Source organism: Cervus canadensis, chromosome 14, assembly GCF_019320065.1.
Source record: "Cervus canadensis isolate Bull #8, Minnesota chromosome 14, ASM1932006v1, whole genome shotgun sequence".
Classification (NCBI taxonomy): domain Eukaryota; kingdom Metazoa; phylum Chordata; class Mammalia; order Artiodactyla; family Cervidae; genus Cervus; species Cervus canadensis.
This window is the reverse complement of record NC_057399.1, coordinates 1,585,424-1,605,565: the sequence shown is the minus strand read 5'-3', so window position 1 is coordinate 1,605,565 and position 20,142 is coordinate 1,585,424. Positions and strand designations below refer to the sequence as shown.

The following is a 20,142-nucleotide window of genomic DNA, read 5'->3' as shown; positions in this document are numbered from 1 at the left end:
AACATAAATGAAATTTCACCTCAAGATAAGTTCAGCCACTTGTACTGGAATCCAGACAAAAATGGAATCCATGAAAGAAAAGTTCAACAAACTTGATGACAAAGGGATCAAAGGCTTCTAATATTTGTTTATTTTTTTAAGTTGTGATTCAGTGAAGAGACTGGGGGAAGGCCTTTACAACACAGCATTACTTTAATAGAAGCAAAGGCAAGGCTGTAGTAGCAAAAGGAAATAAACAGGAAGCTACACAAAAAGAAGGGGCCCAAAGGCTTAACATGTTACAATATTTAACCATCCCAGAAATCAAGGAAATGTATCTTTAAAACAGGACACAGTGACATTTTCCACCTATAAATCAGCAAAGGACAGTAAGATTACAGTATGTGGCACCAACCAGGATCAAGGCAAACATCCCCACACCCCCAGTGCTGGGAGCAGGTACCGACTCTCCTTTCTGGAACACAGTTAGGCCTGAAGCAATAGAAGCCCTGAAACCTGCCTTCACTGACTCTTCAATTCCACTTCCAGAAGTTATTTGTAACAAAGAGTAGAGAATGAGAACCGAGATTTAATTTTGAGAATGTCCACGAAGTACACTACTTACTATAATAAAGGACAGGACATCTCTGCATTCTGCTGGCAGCTACAGTGACAGGTACACTGATGTTGTATTAGTACGAAAGTAAACTGAAATTTTCCATCTGTAACAAGTCCATAAAGTATTCACATCTTTGACTCAGCAATTTCACTTTCTAGGAATGCATTCTATGTGAGCAAAGATTTGTACTGTAAAGATGCAATCACCAAGCACTCAACAGAAAAAGCTACAAATTAAATGTCCAAGATTAGGAGGAAGGTTAAATATTAAGTATGATAAGTCCATGTCATTAATATGATTATTAATAAGCTTTTCAATCAGTTTCAATCAAACAGGGAAATGTTCACAATATAACTGTGAAAAATACAGCTTCCACAGTATGGGAGGAGGAGGTGTAAAAACAGGTTTTTTTTTTTTAATAAGATCTTCAGATGGATTTTGCTGAAGAATCTTTCCAGAACAGTTAACTTGATGTGCAAGTGCCTAGAGCATAAACTAATTTCTCTAAGAGTTTCCATTTCTCAAGAGAATAGGATTTTCACCTTATGCTATGGAGGCATACAATTCATATCATTAGGGCTCCAGGTCTCCCTAAATAAGACAGAAAACTCATGTAGCAGTTTGCTAAGCACGACCTAAATTGTGCTTTATGACTCGGGCATCCAACTTCAACCTTCATGGCTGAATTCAACTTGAGACTCCAATTTTGTCATCCTTTTATAACTAACCATCTTTAAGAGTCATCAGGACCCCCAACTTCACAATTCCAGTCTTTCTTGACTCAAATGCTTCTTATCCTTTTTTAACCCATAAAGTAAAGGGGTGGACTGCATGCGTGTGCATGCTCAGTCGTGTCCAACTCTCTGTGACCCCATGGACTGTAGCCCACCAGGCTCCTCTGTCCATGGGATTTCCCAGGCAGGAATACTGGAGTGGGTTGCCATTCCCTTCTCCAGGGGATCTTCACACCCAGGGATCGAACCCCTGTATCTGACAGCTCCTGCATTGACAGGCGGGTCCTTTACCACTAGCACCAAAAAAAGGGTCAACTATATGACCTCAAAGATCCTTTTAGATTCTGAGACCCCATTGACTTACAACTGCCTTGCACAGAGCAAGCACACACATACTGGTTTCATTGGGGGAGAAATAATACCAACACATAAACTCAAGGTAGCAAGGCCATCCCCAAGACCTCCTTTTGTTTCACCTCCAAAATGCCAAGCATAATGCTTTAAGACCTCCCCTTAATTTTCCACTGCGTTAATAATAATTGAGGGTCCTTATCAACTATTTTCTCCATTTTATACCACAATTTTTTTTTATATGTTATAGCTCCACTTAAGAAACAAAGGAAGTCACACTGGGAAAAGTCAAGGTTGCAAAAAACCCAGGATACAAAAAAAGATTTTATCAGTCTGGAATATCTAAGTACATTTAAAGGCAATCAAGGTAGAGTTGAGCACTTGGATCTCAAAACTACAGGGAAATAATTTAGTTTAACAACAGCACGCACACACACAGAGCTGTGATTTCAGTGAGTATTAGTATCATTTCAGTGAGTCTACTCAATGCTCTGTCGTTACCTAAACGGGAAGGAAATCCAGAAAAGAGGAGTGTATGTATAAATATAGCTGATCCACTCTGCTGTATAACAGAAATGAACTCAACAGTGTAAAGCAACTATACTCCAATAAAAAAATTATATATATACTAATATGTAATACTGATTAGGGAAAAAAAATTATCACCTATTGGTTTTTTTTTTGGTCTTTTTTTTTTTTTAACAAAGTATGGTGTCAAAAACAGAAGAGTAAGCGTCCCCCCCACTCTGTCCTGTTAGATGACACTGTCTACTGAATACTGTATGCTGCGCTGAGGACCACACGTTAGGAGGGACATTAACAAAGTGAATGCAGGACAGAGGACTAAGAAACAGGTCAGGGGACTTGAAACTGTCAAATAAGAAACATCTGAAGGGAATGAGGATCGATAGTCTATGGACTAGAAGACCCGGGAAACAGGACGGTAATCTCAATGACCACAGGAGCCTTGAGAGTGAAGTTTATACAAGAGTGAAGCTGGCAGGCAGAGACTTTAGCAAAATGGACAGGATATTTGGCATCTAAAGGAGACTGCATGCTAACTCGCTTCAATCATGTCCGACCCTTTGGGACCCTATGGACCACAGCCCACCAGGCTCCTCTGTCCATGGGATTCTCCAGGCAAAAATATTGGAGTGGGCTGCCATACCTCCCTCCGGGGGATCTTCCTAACCCAGGGATCGAACCTGCATCTCTTACATCTCCTGCACTGGCAGGTGGGTTCTTTACCACTAGCACCACCTAAGTAGGCCCTAAAGGAGATTACTATCATCAGAAATGTGAACTCTACAACACTGAAGCTTCTTTTTCTGAAGAAAACCAGAAATAGAGATTTTCATGTGAAATCTCCCCATTTCTAAGAGCTGGCACCCAATGTAAGACTTGGTGTAAGTTGGGCAGCCCAACTGTACGTGCACAGGCCTTTTCTGATCCATACACACCAATCTGCAACTCACGTCTGGGAAACATGATGGCTATCTTCCAGCATCTGAAGAACTGTCAGAGGGAAAGAAATAGACTTGTTCTACACAGCCCTGAAAGGTGACACTCCCAGAGAGGCCAACTGCAGCTTGGGAAGGACAAGCGTCCTAAAAACTAGTCTGCGAATTAGAATGGGCGGCCCAGGGGGTTGGCATCACTGTAAGTATTCAAAGAGGAACAGGTCAGTAATTCTGCCTTCTAGTACATCTTCTGGTCAAATAACTAAAAGCCCACCCCACAACCCCCCACCCCCCCAAGCCTCAGTTTTCTTTCCTACCTTCCTTCCCCTTCGCAAAAGGGAATATTGGGTCTTCTCCAGTGGCTCAGAGAATCCGCCTGCCAATGCAGGACTCACAGGTTTAATCCCTGGTCCAGGAAAATCCCACATGTCGCAGAGCAACTCTGGAGTCCATGCTCTGCAACAAGGGAAGCCTCCGCAATGAGAAGCCCACACACTGCAACACAGAGTAGCCCCCACTCACTGTAACTAGAGAAAAGACTGTGTAGCAATGAAGACCCAGCACAGGCAAAAAAAAATAATTTTTTTTAAAAAAGGAATATTCTAACACTTAGCCTCCTATCTCTCAGAGTTACTATAAAGATCAAAATCTATGTGAGAAACAATATATGAAAGTATGACATGATCGACAAGGACTATAGTAATTTAAGACATTATAGTAATCTACCATCATCATGTATTTATGTATGTCTAACCTATATACATACAGATGAAGGGCGTATTTCAAATCTAATTCATTATTTTTTTATTCCTCACTCAGTAGCAAATCTTTGTTGAAAAAACATTTTAAAAAGAGGTTGGAGGAAGAGGGTTAAAATGATGACAAATGTAAGAGAATAAGAAAACAAACAGTCAACAAAGCAAACATCCAGGAGGTTAATCATTAATATCACTCACTGGTCAGTCTAAAAGGTACTGGGCCCCGTCAAACAGAGGAATATACAAAAGCAGTAACGTGTGTGAAGGGGTGATGCTCGCAGGTCGGCACTGGCAAACCACGGCTAGGTGTGTTCTGTAAATCGAGGTACACTGGATCATTCGCTTACGGACGGCACGTGTGTACGGCTGCCTGCACACACTGCATATACGTCCTATAAGTCTGTTTCACTCTACAAAAGCAAAGCTTAACGGTTTCTAAAATACTCTCTATTTGGCCGTTTACAGAAAAAGTTTGCCTACTTTTCTGTAAAAGTACTCCGGGGTTACAAACCACAAAGGTTGCTGGATGCTGAGACATAGTTCATCTTCCCACGGCTCCATCCTGTGTTTTATGGGTCATCTGGGGGACGTGTGAGCAAAATCCTATACTGAAAATTACAGCCTACGTGCAGAGGAGGTAAACATGTCACCAAGTGAGGTCTTCATATTCCTCTGATACACCCCGGATTATAAGAAGTTTAATACTGCTTCTCTTCCATCTAGTAATATCACCAAGAACTCCAAGTGTACAAGGAGTATGGGACCAGTTCAGGCACGAAAAGATCAAGCTTACCGGAGAGTCTACCCGTCCCCCAAGAGTTCTCGAACTCCATCTGCCTGAGCTCCCCTATTTTCAAGGAACCTACAAATACATGAAAAATCCTTTCTTCTTACTTAGTTACTCTGTCATTACAGGTTTTCGAAAGAAAAGCTGTGAAATTTAAGAGGAAAGAAAAATAGGGTGAAGATAAATATGTTAACAGAAGTTTTCTGAGCTAAGTTTAATGTCCAGCAGAAGTTAGTCCATGGGTTTATGGCTTTATGAAAGGTTTATATTCCTTGCCTCACTCTGAAGTAATTATATGCATAGACATTCAAATCTCTACCAACAGAGGAACCTTCATTTTTCTCAGAATACCTGAATCTCCTTCTGCTTTAGGCAGTACTTCCAACTGTCCCTCCAGGGGAACCACTGTGTGGTCCCAGACGTGATTTACGTAAGTCGACTCTTAAGGATTTCTCCCTCCAGTTTAGGTAGCTTCAGTTTTGAAGGCTGGGCTTCCCATGTAGTTTTTGTTTTTTTTAATCTATGCCTTGTGGTCATGCAGACAGCATGTCCCCCAGGGTTCGCTCAGCCAATGTCTTGTGCTCTGCTTCAGTTTTCTAACTGTACTGAGCGGCTGGGATGGTAACCTGGGCGATCCTGATAGTCTTTCCAGTTCATGCCTCAGTTAGGGACCCCCTACTCGGCACAGCTTACCGAAGCCCAGGCCCCACTCCTGCACCACCCTTCAGAGATTTCACTCAACAGCTAGCCTAAAGCCCTGAGGAAAAGGGCAGCTCCTTATCTAATCCCCACAACATTCTTCCCATGGCTTCAAGCCATCCATTCAAACTCCTCCTTCTCAGGCTTAACTCTACCCCTGACTCATTTCTCTCTATCCCGTTTGCACGAAGCCTTTCCTCTTCACAGGTTAAAGCTCTGAAGCCTAACGACAAAAAGATTCCAACTACACGCAGAACATTATATGCCAGAGTTTTTTCCCCTTTGATAAAGCAAGGGGTGGGAACCTGAAGACTCAAACTGGTGAAGCATTTATCTAGTAGATATGTCCCCAAGAGCAGCGGCTACATCTTGAAGTATTAAATAAACCATGTTTTCAGTGTTCTGAAGATCTACAATTCTAACCCTCTTCCAGAAAGCACTCAGACTAGGTTCCCCCATACTTCTAATTACTTCTGACTCCTCAGGCTCCCCACAGGAAATTCCCACAGGAGACGGTATTTTCAATGAACCAAGGAAGAGTTTAAGAAGCTGGGTCTTCTTTCTTTTAAAGCCCCCCGCTAAAAGTTGCTGAGAACGCTGAGCTCCACTTAAAAGACTATCAGGATCTCCCAGGTTAGCATCCCAGCCGCTCAGTAGAGTTGGAATAACTGAACGAGCGCGCAAGACATTGGCTGAACGAAACCGGGGGGAAAATGCAGTCTGTGTGGCCACAACGCACAGATTAAAAAAAAATAAACTTGGGAAGCCCAGCCTTCAAAAATGAAGCTACCTAAACTGGAGGGTGAACTACTTTAGACTTCTTAAGTAAATCACATATGGGAAAAAAGGACAAGAGTCTGTTCCTCCTCCGAAGACGTGGAACTTGGGGCTTGATGAAGACCCTTCGAATTTTTGAAAAGAAAAGAGAGGGGAAGAATTCACCGAAGTCAAGTCTTTTGAGAGCCACGAATAACAATGGCTCAAGCGGTAGAGAAGAGAAACAGCCTCTCTGCAGTCTGGCAGCCGGGCTTCCAAAGCGCTTCGGATTCACACTGCACCCTGCTGCGCGCTCGGTTAACTCTGCTAAGATTTCAGCCGTGCAGACGCGCTCTCCGCAGCCCCTCTCCCGCCTGAGCAGCGCTAGGCCCATCACTACAGAGCCTGGGTACCAGAGCCCCAGAGGCACAGAAGAGGAGCACCTGGACCCTTCCTTGCGCAGGAAGTGGCTATTCTGACTGCGGGCTCCTCGTGAAAGGAGGTGAGCCGGGTGAAAAGAGGCCAAGGAAGAGCAGCTGCAGGCGGCTGTGTCTGAATGCCGCGGAAAGCAGATGTGGAAGTGTGTGCGCGCTCAGAACGGGGGTGGGGGCGGGCCGGATGCCCCTTCGTGGACCGAGGATGCTCTACATAAGCAGCTGGACAAACACAGGGGGGCAAAGGATGGGGGAGGACTTTCGGATGCAGAAGTGGCTGCACGGCTGAGGCTGAGCCTTTAGGAAAAGGGGTGGAGGTGGGTGCGAGGTAACCGGGGCTCTAGGGGGCGTGTGGGGGTGGGGAGGTCGCATTTAGAGCTCCCTATACCCCCAGGGTGGGGCCCGTTACCGGTTATCCTCCTCACTGGTGGCTAAGGCCCTGGAGGTCTCTCCCGGGCCCCCCGAGACGTCTGGCAAGGCCTACTCCGAGGCTGCACGCCCCCGCCACGCAGGGCAGCAGCCTCCCCCCCGGCTCCCGCGACCCCAGAGCAGCCAGACCCGGTCCAGCCCGGTGCCCAGCTCTCGCGGCCGGCCCCGGGGTCCCTACCACGAACCTCTTCCGGACCACCGCCCCGGCTCCTCGGGGCTCCCGCCGCCGCCAGGAGTCCTACCGGCTTCCAGTTCAGGGACGAGCCGCTGCCGCCTGCGCGAGACTCGGGTTCCCAAAAGCCGCTCTCGCCGCCTGCAGCCCGCCTTCCAGGCCGCGCCGGATCCTCCGCTCCCCCTGCTGGCGAGCAGCCATTTCCGACCTGTACCGGCGGAACTTGCCGAAGTGCGCAGCGCCGGAAATGGCCGAACCCCGGCGCTCGCGAGCCTGGAGTCCGGGGGAGGGGGAGGGGAGGGGGAGAGGGAGGGGCGAGGGCGGGAGGGGCGGGGCGAAGGCTTCCGCGGCTCCGCCGACAGCGCCCGAAGAGTCTCGGAAGCCTGGGACCCCCGCAGCCGGGCTCGCCAGGGACCGCGAGCGGCGGCGCCGGGGATTGTGGGAGCCACCCGCGGGGAAGAAGCGCGGGCCCGCCACTCTCGGCCCTCAGACCCGCCTCCTACCAGTGCCCCAACTCTTTCCGAAAAACCTCTTCAGGGGGTGCAGAGCGAAAGCTCTCCGCCGGTCCTGGAACGCGTTCCGACTCCAGAGCCTCAGCCATTGAACTTCGGGTCTAAAACTAAAGCCGTCCCCACAGACAAGGCCTTTTTCAATGAGCTGACGGTCTCCCAAAAGGTCTGGAGTTGGCAAACAGTGAATATTTAACATCAAAGGAAAGGCCGGCCGGCAAGAATGCCTAGGGGAAAAATACCGAGGCTTTGCAGAAACAATGGCTAGTCCAGTCGCGTTGGCGTCATCAGCCACAACATGGAGGAAAAGACGAAGCCGTTTGAAATACTTAAGAGCCAACCTCTCGTAACGGAAAAGTGCACACATACTACAACTCTAAGAGACTTGTCAACCTTCACACTTGCAAAGTCAGGACAAGGCTTTTCGGAGAAAAATGGTGGGAGTGGGCGAAGGACGATGGATCTGGAAGACAAAGCGTCTGAAGAACTATGGCTGGAGGTTCGCAACATTGTATAGGAGGCGGTGACCAAAACTAGCCCCAAGAAAGAGAAGGAACTCCGCCAATCCTGAAAGATAGACCTGATCATTACTGGTCACTCAAGAATGAGTTTAAGTCATTACTTAAAATCTATAACTGCAATATGAGCTAAGATCAAAACTTGCTTCAACTTTTTAAAAACATGTTTCTAATTTCCAAAGGGCGGGGCTTCTAGTCCAGGGAACCGGAAACACTCCAGGACCCGAAGAAGCTGCTGGCTGGGATCCCGGTGCTTGGGTGGTCTGTACCTTAGAGGAGCTCAACCTCCTGAGACCACTCACAGCAGCCCTGTTTCGTCCACACACCCTTCTTGGGGGAGCCCAGAGGCCAGACAAAACCCTGAAGACTGATGTTTCCCATAGGGGACAGTTTGGGATTCCATATGCAAAACAAAACTTTTAAAAACCTAGCAACCTGTTTTCCAGGGAGCACACTTCCTCTCTCCATACCCATCAGCTCCTCCTTTTTCTGATCCCCCTTTTCTTCCCTCTTTCCTGACATCTTCCTCATCCCTCACCACACACTTCTCTCTTCTTTTGCCTTTATTACAAAGAACTAACTCAAACCTTCAAAGTCTCACCACCATCTTATATGTGCAAAAAAAAAACTAGCTTTTGCCAGTTTTGTTCAAGAAGGCTGGAGGCAAGGAAGCAAAAATCAAAATGCTTTAAAAGTCAAAGGCATTGCAAGAAATAAAAATAGGGAAACCTCGCCCAAATATTATGAGCAGCCTAAAGTTGTCCTTTTTTTTTTTTTTTTTAATAGTTCATCTTGACTCTCCTCGAGAGGTCTGTGGCAGCAGGCAGAAGACTGGCAGTGTGGTAGGAGACGCAACAGAAGCCAGGGCTGGTTCATCAGGTGTTGGTTCATCACCAGGTGCTGGTTCATGTGCCCGTGGACAAGAGAGGACCTGCAGGTAGCTTCTTCCCGAAGGACTCAGCCCAGACAACTTCTCCACCTAAATGACTTAACACATTGCTGCCCCAAATGTCGACTCACTTGATTCCAACAGCAGTTCAAGATTTAGGCAGAAAAAGGACACACAACCAAAATGTGGTGAAATCTCCACATCCCCGAAGCCCCAGGCGCTCCTGAGCACCCGCCTCCTGTGGATCTTGTCAGTCTCTCCTCTCCCACTATCTCTTCCTCTCCCACAGTTAATGTCACTAACTAGTTATGACTTGGGCTGTTTTGAGGGGATGCACTACAGGGCATATGGAAATTCCCTAATCAGGGATTGAACCCATGCCTCCTGCAAATGAAACTTAGAATCTTAACCACAGGATCACCAAGGAAGTCCCTGGGCTCCTTTCTTTTCCTCCCCACTGTCTCTTCTGAGCATCATCTCCAACTTGAAGCAGATCCCTCACTGCATCGCCCCAGTCTTGTTTTCTGGCTGTACTCGAGATATTACCATACCATCACCATCCTGTGAATACCTATTTTATGAATACTTAATTGCCAGGCAATATGTTCAACCCTTTGTAAGCACTGTCTCATTTCAATCCTTGCAGGGTGAAATCAGCTTACTGATATGTAAAGAGGCTAAATCATACCTTCCCTGGTGGTCCAGTGGTTAGGATTTTGCCTTCCAATGCTGGGGGTGTAGGTTCGATCCTTGGTCAGACAGCTAAGATCCCACATGCCTCTCAGCCAAAAAAAAAAACAAAACATAAAACAGAAGTAACAAATTTAAGACATCAAAAAAATCTTTAAAAAGAAAAGAGGCTAAATAAAGAAGGTGCACGAGGTCACAGAGTGAGGCACCAAGTGATCACAGATGCGACTCCCAAGTCTCCCCAGCTCCAGAGTCAGCTGAGCACTTATCAAAGTGTATGCAAAGTTCTTTCATATATGCAAAATGTCTAAAACATGATCCTGCCCTCATACCATAAAAGTCACAACTTAAAAAGATGAGTAAGTATCAGAGAGTAAGCATAACAATATTCATCCGTAAGAGGTCATCAATCCAGTTACATGTAATGGATGATAATTTACCACACCCTGTATAAGCCTCTGGTGGTAAAAATAATCAGTGCTAACATATATATGTTGAACAAGACCAGGGCTGCCCCACTAGAAATAAACTATGCAAATATGTAATGACAGACTAAACAGCATATTCACACGATGGAATACAACAATGAGAATGAGTACTTTGCAAACATACACAACAATATTGATGAATGTCTCAATGTTAAGAAAAACTGGACACGAAAATATACAGGCTATGATCCCATTTATAGAAAGTATAAAAAACAGGCAAAACTAATCTACTCTTAAGGAGTAGTGACTGGAGGGGAGTAAAAGGGGCTCTGTGGGTGCTTGTTCTATCTCTTGAACTGGGTATGGCTCCACAGGTATGTTCAGTTTATCCAAATCCATCAAGCTGTACAATTATCATATGTGTCCTTTTGTATGTGGATATTATCCTTCACTTTTGAATGTTTTTTTAAAAAATAAGTAATTAATGATCAAGGCAAGAAGCCTTTAATCACCCTTGAACATTGTCACTATGATTATGCTAGACAGGCCAATCATTCCTGGGCCCACCCCCACCACCTTCTCAGAGACACTAAACCCCGTCCATCCATCCGCCTTCAGAAGAGCCACCTCCCCTCCAGCCCCAGCTGACTGGACCTGGAAACTTGACACCATGAAGCCGAATCAGGTGATGAAGTGCTTCATTCAATAAACTACACAGATTTGGGGCAAAGAATTTCTGGACCTATGCACAATGATAAACCAAGAAAACTGGTCTGCAGAAAAAAGAGCCAACACAACACAAGGAAGCAAAAGAAACCTGTGGGAGAAGGAGTGAGATGCCCCAGAGGCTGCTTACACGCCAGCTCTGGTACGCATGCACCCCACCTGTCACTGGGTATCCCTAAGATTGCTCATGTAGCCTTGCTGCTTAGTCGCTCAGTTGTGTCCGACTCTTTCGGACCCCATGGACTGTAGCCCGCCAGGCTTCTCCGTCCATGAGATTTCCCAGGCAAGAATATTGGAGTGGGTTGCCATTTCCTTCTTCAGGGGATCTTCCCAACCCAGGGATCGAACCCACATCTCCTGCTTTGGTTTCTTCACCACTGATCCACCTGCGAAGTCCTATGTAGCCCTGTGATTTCAAAAAAGATAATCTTACTTATTTAAACTAATTTGAATAGGCTTCTGTTTGTGGCATGTATTATCTCATTTAGTTCCTGTAACAACCCTATACAGTAAGTGCCATTATGATTCCCATTCTCAGATGAGCTAACTGAAGCCCAGAGAGGTTAAGCAACTTGCCCAAATCACACAGCTGGTAGGTGGTGTTGGCGGGATTTGGGTCCAAGCAGTCTGATCCTGGTGTCTGAAATCTTAACAAATCAACTGCATTGCAGTGAGAGAGAAATGCTGAAAATGTCAACATGAACTGCATGTTGCGATTTAACTAAGGCATCTGATTTTAAATGGAGAAATGATAAAGAAGATTTAAAAACTGGCTGTCCAAAAAAGTTGGTAAGCACTTATTTTTTTCACAAGGAAATTACAGTTTGAGTTATAGATGTCAGAGAAATATAAAATGCATATAACATGACAAATTATACTAAGCAAGACTGTGTTCTTATACCAGGAAATTGTTTTAAAATTTCAGCAAAATGCTCTGTTAGCAGGTCCCCAGAAAACTAGATTATCTAGTTTTCCCAAAATGTTAATACCCAGGAGAAGGGGATTTTAGTCCTATGGAAATTAATGATTAAAGTTACTCCCTAAAAAAAAAGAAAAAAAGTTACTCCCTAAGAGGGAGGCAGACGCCAGTGGTCACTTCCCACGATGATGGCCAGACTCACAATCCACTCAGCCAGGCTTCTAGATCAATCACAACCAAGCCATTGGTGACCCCAGGAACCTTCAAATGGCATGATTCAGGAATTATCAGTGAGTTTAAGTCAGATAACTTGTTCTCTCTGTAATGCTTTGACTTTAGACGAAAGTGCTGACAACCACCACTCAAGATCTTTTCTATATATAAATGATTGAGCAGTTTTGTGGCTTATATTTAGAACAATGCATGACAATTTCTAGATTAGAGTCCCAAGGTTACTCTTCCCTTTGGTCCATCGATGCCAGAAAGACAAAAGGTCACCTTCTGAGGCTCCATGGATGGCATTCTTCAGCCTGCTAAATGGCTCAACCCAAAAGTCCTTGCTTTGATGTTACCTTTTAAAGGAGGCTGTTTTTTTGTTTTGTTTTTTTTAATAATCTGGCAAAAGTAGGGATGGTTTGAGCAGTCTGTGGCTAATTTGTAGTAAGAACACTGAGTTAAACCAAGCTCCAAAACAAAGCACATATTATTATCAAAATGAGGATTTAATTCATTTCCTCACTACCTTGCACGTGACTGTGAAAAATGTCTTGCTAATAAGAACCTACTAGATAGCACAAGGAACCCTACTCAGTACTCTGTAATAGTCTACATGGGCAAAGAATCTATTGATTAAAAGAAGAGTGGATACATGTACATATATAACTGATTCATTTTGCTATACACCTGGAACTAACACAACACTATAAGTCAACTGTACTCCAATGAAAATTTTAAAAATATATAGTAAAGTTTTGTACTAGTTTCACATCAGGAAACTTAGCCTGATATGAAACTAGTTATCTACATAAGACAGATAATCTGTAATGATCAATTAACATTCTAAAAATTAGCTATTGTCCAGACTTTCCTAGCAGTCCAATGGTTAAGATTCCATACTTCCAATGCAAGGGGCATGGGTTCGATCTCTGGTCCAGGAATGAACCAGAGAGTAAAAACTCACAGGATCTCTGGTCCCACAAGCTGTACGGCCAAAGAGGAAACAAAAAAAAATAGCTACTGTCCTTCAACTTGGAGTAGGAAATGGCAACACACTCCAGTATTCTTGCCTGGAAAATTCCATGGAGAGAGGAGCCTGGCAGGCTGCAGTCAGTGGGGTCACAAAGAGTCAGACACAACTAAGCAACTGAGCACACACACATGTCCCTCAAATATAATAGATCTGTCTTTAAGTTCCCTTCTTCCTTTTATTTTTTCTTCTTTTTTTTTGGCCATGTCATGAGGCCACACTGGGTCTTAGTTCCCCAACCAGGGATCAACCCCACACCCCATGCATTGGAAGCACAGGGTCTTAACCACTGGACCACCTGGGAAGCCCCCCTCTCCTGCGAGTTTTTACTCTCTGCTCATGTTGTCAGCACAGCTTTGCCAGGGTAATCACATTGAACATTCCGTACATCTCAAAATGTGATCAGAATTTCCTAAGCTTGCTCCTGAAAGTTCCAAATAGTGCTACAGATGTTCCCAAAGGCTAATATACAGGCCCCTAACACATGCCCTTTTAGGACAGTGAGTAATGAAAACAAGACCAGTTAACCATACCATGCCACTGCACAGCATGAATGCCTAGTTGAAGAACTTAAGGTAATAAGGGCTACAAGCAGGAAAAAAGACAAGTCAGGCTGAACACTGATGGCTGAGTTCCAATGTCACGTTTGTAGGCAGCTCCATGACTCCAAGATGGTCCTAATACCAAAAGTTATCATTTCACAAAGATTCAAAAAATCAACTACTCACTACTTCCACTTATAAATCCTTCCTGTAAACAAGGCATTCCAACTGAAAATTAGCCAAGTGTCTTAGAAGTACTTAAAGAACAGCAATTAACTTCTTACTTGACCAATCTGGCTGGAAAATCAAAATTGAAAGCGCAATTTCTGACTGTAATCTTGCTCAAAACTTTAAAAAATATAACTTTTAAATAACATACGAATTTAGGTATTAAAAAAAAAACCAGTAGTTTCTGCCAACCAGATTTTCAAAAGAAAAATATGAAGATTTTAAACCAATTCATGAAGGTTTGCAACAAGATTTTATTAAAGAGAAATACTATTTTCCCAAATATTCCTAAATATGAATTCTCACACTAAATGGTAAGAACATGATGCTAGTGGACCCAGTCAATCCCAGAACAAAATAATCATTGACCCCTTCCCCAATCCAAGCCTTCAGAAGCCTTGCAACTGCTATGGCACAGGTCAAAAATGGAGCCAAATGGAAGTGTGACCACATGTCAACAAATATATCAATTCTGGAGGCCAAAACTACCAACCCAAACTCAACTCTGACAGAGTGTGTCAGATATTGCATCCTCTTGTTACAAAGGGACACCCATTATTACATTATGTAGGTTATAAAGAAAAGCCTATTTATAAAGTGAAGAGGTGATTATTTAGAAAAAGGATGGCTGACATAAGTGATGTAAATAATCCAAAAATACTTTAACCACATGTGAAATATGCTAAGTATGAAAATCCTTTAAAAGTTCAAAGACTACATGCATTTGTATTATTTTTATGTACATTTAACTAGGTTGCAAAAATGCTCAATATTTCCTTATATTTCACATTTAATTAATTTAAATAATAAGTAAATATCAGTAGGGACACAAATTAGCAAAAAAAATCACAAAAACTGATAAATAATTGCCAATTCTGTGGCTTCCTTCCAGCTCAGAAGCACAATTTTATAAAACTGCTATCTCTATGTATTAACTTTTTATTTCTTCTTTTTTCACTTACTTTGAATGGACTATATGTTTCCACATGATTCTCATAGTCATCTCTGAAGACATTCCATGTCTGTCTCAGTGGCTCCTGAATAACGTTTGTAGATAGAATGGCGTTTTCATCAGACCACAGTTAAATGAGATAAGCAAAGGCAAATTACTGAGTTTTTAGTAAAGCTAAATTTATTCAATTTACTTTATCAAATTTATTACCTAATAATTATTATATTTTTACAGTTTCTTTGTCCTTTACTTTGAGATTATGTCCTTTCCCTTTTCTTGTGTTAAAAGGTAACTTTATGGAATTTTAGTAATGGTAAATGGCAGTTTTTTATCTTCCTCATGTGACAAAATACTGAAACATACCTATTTTGCCCCCCCACCATTACCAGTTATTTTATATTTTACCAGTCCAGTAAATCCAAAAGTCAATCAACTAAATACACTCCTTCATGAGGACGAACCTATTTGCAGGACAGGAGCAGAGACGCAGATGTAGGAACGGATGTGTGGACATGGAGTGGGCGGGAGGAGGGGATGGAATGAACTGGGAGCCTGGCCTTGACGTATGTACAACTGCCATGTGTAAAACAGACAACCAGTGGGAAGCTGTCACAGCACCGGAAGCTCAGCTCCATGCTCTGCGATGACCTGGAGGGGTGGAATGGAGGGTGGCGGGAAGAAGGTCCAGGAGGGAGGGGGTGTATATGTGCACATATGGCTGATTCCCTTTGTTGTACGGCAGGAACAAACCACTGTAAAGCAATTACACCTCAACTTTAAAAATGAATTAAGCATGAGCCCACACAGACACACTCAAAAACATTTGTGGAAAGACTCCTGCGGTAGCAGGCCTCCAAGATGTCCTCAGTGACCCCTGCCTCCTGGTATCCACACCCTCGTGGGCCCCGCCCACACGGTACCAGGGATGGTCTGCATGACCAAGAGGACAAAGGAGAAGTGATAGCGCATCACTCCTGAGAGTGAGTCACACGAGGCTTTTCAGCTGTCACATGGTTGCGCTCACTCTTCCATCCCTCCCTCTGGAAGAGGCCAGCTGCCATGTCACGAGTAACGCGACAGAGAGGTCCTTGTGAGGGGAACTGAGGCTTTCTGCCCACAGCCAGATGAGTGACACTGGGAGCAGACCCCCCAGCCCCAGTCAAGCCTTTGGATGAGTGCAGCCTCATGGGAGACCCTGAGCCAGAACTGCCCAGCTAGGCAGCTGCTGAATTCCTGACCTACAGACACTGAGATATAATACATAGCTGTGTATTACATGACGAAGTGTGAGGTAATGTGTTATGGAACAATAAATAACTCGTGCAACTCCTTTTTCGGCTGCAAGATGAACAGGTCTCTGGCCCCAGCACAATGCCACAACAGCTTAATGTGTATTCATGTGGATGGTGGGAGAGAGGAAGGATTAGCGAGGTCTATGATGTCCATTATCCTGGCTTCAGTTTGCTTACACTGACTTCTTCCTTCTCCGTTGCTTTTTCTACTTCTCTCATGTTCACCAGAGTACTCAGTAAACTGAAAAATTCAGCTCTACCAAAGGAATCAGCTTTACAAGTCTGCAGGCTTTAGTTAAAGGAATAGGCCTACGTAAATATATTATTTTATAATATTTTAGAAATCTGGTTAATTTCTATTGACAGAATCCCTCATCGTGGCTGTCAGATCCTAACTCAGCCCATCCTTACCTCAACAGAGGAGCATATCTCATATTCACAGAGAAGACAGATGCAACAGACAGAATCTCTTTTATGAAACTGATGGGCTTGCCCACTGCCCTAAGAAGGCAGGTCAGATAGGATCGCTCCTAAACTCCCTCTTCCAACGTTTAAACCTATCTATAAATATTGGTGGGTGGCATCACTGATTCAACGGACATGAACTTGGGCAAACTCCAGGAGATGATGAGGGACAGGGTGGCCTGGCGTGCTGTAGTCCATGGTGTCACGAAGAATCAGACATGACCTGGAGACTGAACAACAACATGAACATTGGGGTGCAAAATTATTATTTTAGCAGTTGATGCTCTTAGCAGGCTCCTCTTAGGGACAGAAAATGCCTTATTGAGGAAAATACCTGATATGAACACCTGAAATATGAAAGAAGAAAGCTAGCCTTACAATAAAACTGAACTAAAGAGATACCTAAACAGATTTACATTTGAAAAAAAGACAGACCAATAAAATAAGGACTGAAAGAGCAAAGAGAAGATGAAATGGGGTGGGTGGGGTGGTAAAGAGAGATGAGGTTCAAACAACAATGTGGGAGGTTCAAGCTTAGGGAGAGAGCTCCAGGGATCGGGAAACTGAAAGTATGTTTAAAATAGAAATACCTATTATTGGACTTTACATTGTTGTGTTGCTAAGGATATAAAATCCCCTAAGCCCTCAGTAATACCTGACACATGCACAAATGCTTGTGTGAGTGATCTGGGGGAAAATCCAAGAAAAAAAGATCTGGGGTAGGTCTGAGTTCTACAACTGGGTGAGCAGGGAACCAGGGAATAAGAACATGGGAACTGAGGTACAAGTGAGATGAAGAATTTGGGACTTTGTTGGTGGTCCTATCCTGTGGTTAAGACTCCCTGCTCCCAAAGAAGGGGGCTCCAGTTTCCATCCCTGGTCAGGGAACTAGATTCCGCATGCCACACTGAAGATCAAAGAGAAATAAATAAATAAAATTTAGTGGAAGCAGAAATGCAAAAGCCAAACAAAACATAAGATCACCTCCCAGGAATTAACAGAGATCTTGGAGCAGGCACTGAACTCCCCAGTGGATACAGAATGGAGACAAGCCAATTTTACTTAAATCTCAAAAGAGAATGCTACTTCAGCTACATCTGGGTACATATCTGGCTTTTGACAAAGAGAAGTCCCAAAGTAGGCACTCTGTTTTTTCAATGAGATCTAATATCTTTCCTTTAGACCTGGTTCCATCAACTATTCTCTGTTTGCTACATAAAGTCAGTATCATCCTCACCACAGGGATTTTCCTCTACTGCTTGTATACAGACTCAGGCCTAAAGCACCATCATCTTGTAACACAGGCTTCGAACTCAGAAAAGTTGAGATTTTTGATCCTTATTCTATTATTGGTGGTACGCATCCATGCTAAGTCGCTACAGTCTTGTCCGACTCTTTGCGGCCCTGTGGACTGTAGCCCGCCAGATTCATCTGTCTATGGGATTCTCCAGGCAAGAATACTGGAGTGGATTGCCACGCCTTCCTCCAGGGGATCTTCCCAACCCAGGAATCAAACATGCGTCTCTTATGTCTCCTACATTGGCAGGCAGGTTCTTTACCACTAATGCTACCTGGGAAGCCCATTGGTGGTTTAACTTTGGGCATATCACTTAACCTCTCTGCATTCTCTCAGCTATAATTTCTTCATCAGTAGAAGGAAATAAGATAGTACCTACCTCTTAGGACTATGGTAAGGATTATCCCGGATAATGAAAATAAACTGTTAGCCCAGCACCTGGCAAATAGTAAACCCTCATAATGTTAACTGCAATCATCATCCACCAGAATTCTTTCAGTTTTGGCTGCACGGCTCTTTGTTGCTATGCATGTGCTTTCTCTAGTGGCAGGGTGAGGGCTTCTCAATGGTTGCTTCTCTTGTTGGGAGCATGGGCTTCAGTAGTTGCAGCACGCAGGCTCAGTAGTTATGACTCCTGGGCTCTAGGCCGAAGGCTCAGTAGTTGAGGCTTGCAGGTTGCATGTGGAATCTTCCCAGACTAGGAAACTAGCCCATGTCCCCTGCATTGGCAGGCGGATTCTTAATCACTGGACCACCAGGAAAGTCCAAGTAAAATCCTTAGAAGAATAACCACTACTCTGTGTCCACTTCCTCTACCACCATCCACTCTTTGAACCCAAGAAGGCTCCAATCTACTGAAACTGTTCTCACAAAGGTAACTAGTGAGTTCCTTAGTTATTAATCCCGATGAATCTTTTCCTTTTGTGATCCTTTTGCAGAATACATGGTAGTCCTAGACACCTACTTTCTTGAAACGGTCCAATTTTAGCTCTCCCACCACTCTTTTCTTTCACTAGCTCTTCTTTCTTCACCACCCTGTAAGGGTTCACATGCCCAGAATCCTGCCCTCAGCCATGTTCTGCTCTCACTCAACACTCACTGAGCGAACGCAGTCAAAACTCCAGTAGCCACATCTCTGCTTCTAACCTAGACCTTTCTTCTGAGCTCTTGAGCCAAACTACTCTCTAGATACCTCGTCCCAGGGGTTTAAAAAACCAAGGCTTCAAAATCAAATTCATAGAACCTGTTAAAAAAGCCATCATTTTCTCTATCTACTCCAATTCTTTCTCTTCCCTATAACCACTTCCATTATTAACATCAACTGTTATCTTTCCTGTCTCCCTTGCTTGCCCTTGTCCAACTGGCTATCAGAGCTGGATATTCAGAATCCTATCAGTCCTGCTCCATCCTTCATGATGCTGTGGTAGCTCAAAGTGGGCTTTAGAGTCACATGAGCCTGGGTTCAAATATTAACCATACCATAAGCTTACAATGACTGTTCTTGGCCAAGTTACTTAACCTCTCTGACCTCTGGGCTTTGTGATAGTTAAATGAGTTACCATATGCAAAATGGCCTGCACATAATTGGAATTCAACAAACACTCCCCTACATCCCCTTCCTTTAGGCCTTCATCACCATCTGGTCTAATGCAAGCCTCAAAGTGGGCTTTAGAGTCACATGAGCCTGGGTTCAAATATTAACCATACCATAAGCTTACAATGACTGTTCTTGGCCAAGTTACTTAACCTCTCTGACCTCTGGGCTTTGTGATAGTTAAATGAGTTACCATATGCAAAATGGCCTGCACATAATTGGAATTCAACAAACACTCCCCTACATCCCCTTCCTTTAGGCCTTCATCACCATCTGGTCTAATGCAATGTCCACTTTGTTGCGCTGCTTTACCCTTTCTCCTCCAAATTGCCCTGCAGTTAAATTCTCCAGAAATTAAATAAGATGCTATCATCTCTTTTGCTTTAATACCATCAACATTTCTTTTTTTCATATGGAACAAAGTCCAACTGCCTTCCTGGTCCCTTCTCCCCCATCCTGGTTACTCTAAAATATTGACTCTTCACCAGCTACATCATACACACACTGGCTTATGTTTCTGACATGCTGATCCCTCTGGTTTTAATTCCCTTCCCACGCCCAAGTTGTTTTGTCTAACTGGAAAGCTTCTTCACTCCTCAAGAATTTTTTCAAAAAGCTATCACTTACATGACAACAAAAACTCAGGCAACCAAAGCAAAAACAAACAAG

General features: G+C 43.9%; 1 protein-coding gene across 3 annotated transcripts in view; it reads right to left on the bottom strand.

Annotated features, from left to right (window-relative positions):
* EXTL3 (exostosin like glycosyltransferase 3) overlaps positions 1–20,142 on the bottom strand; it is a 126,260-nt gene that overhangs the window by 54,919 nt on the left and 51,199 nt on the right. Inside the window, exon 1 of one of the 3 annotated variants that reach the window (XM_043486652.1) lies at positions 7,249–7,381. The exons of 1 other annotated variant lie outside the window; for it this stretch is intronic. The gene's annotated coding sequence lies outside the window, so the exon portion shown is untranslated. Of the gene's footprint in view, positions 1–7,191; positions 7,382–20,142 lie in introns of those variants that run through there. One more of the 3 variants, XM_043486650.1, reaches the window with a different exon arrangement.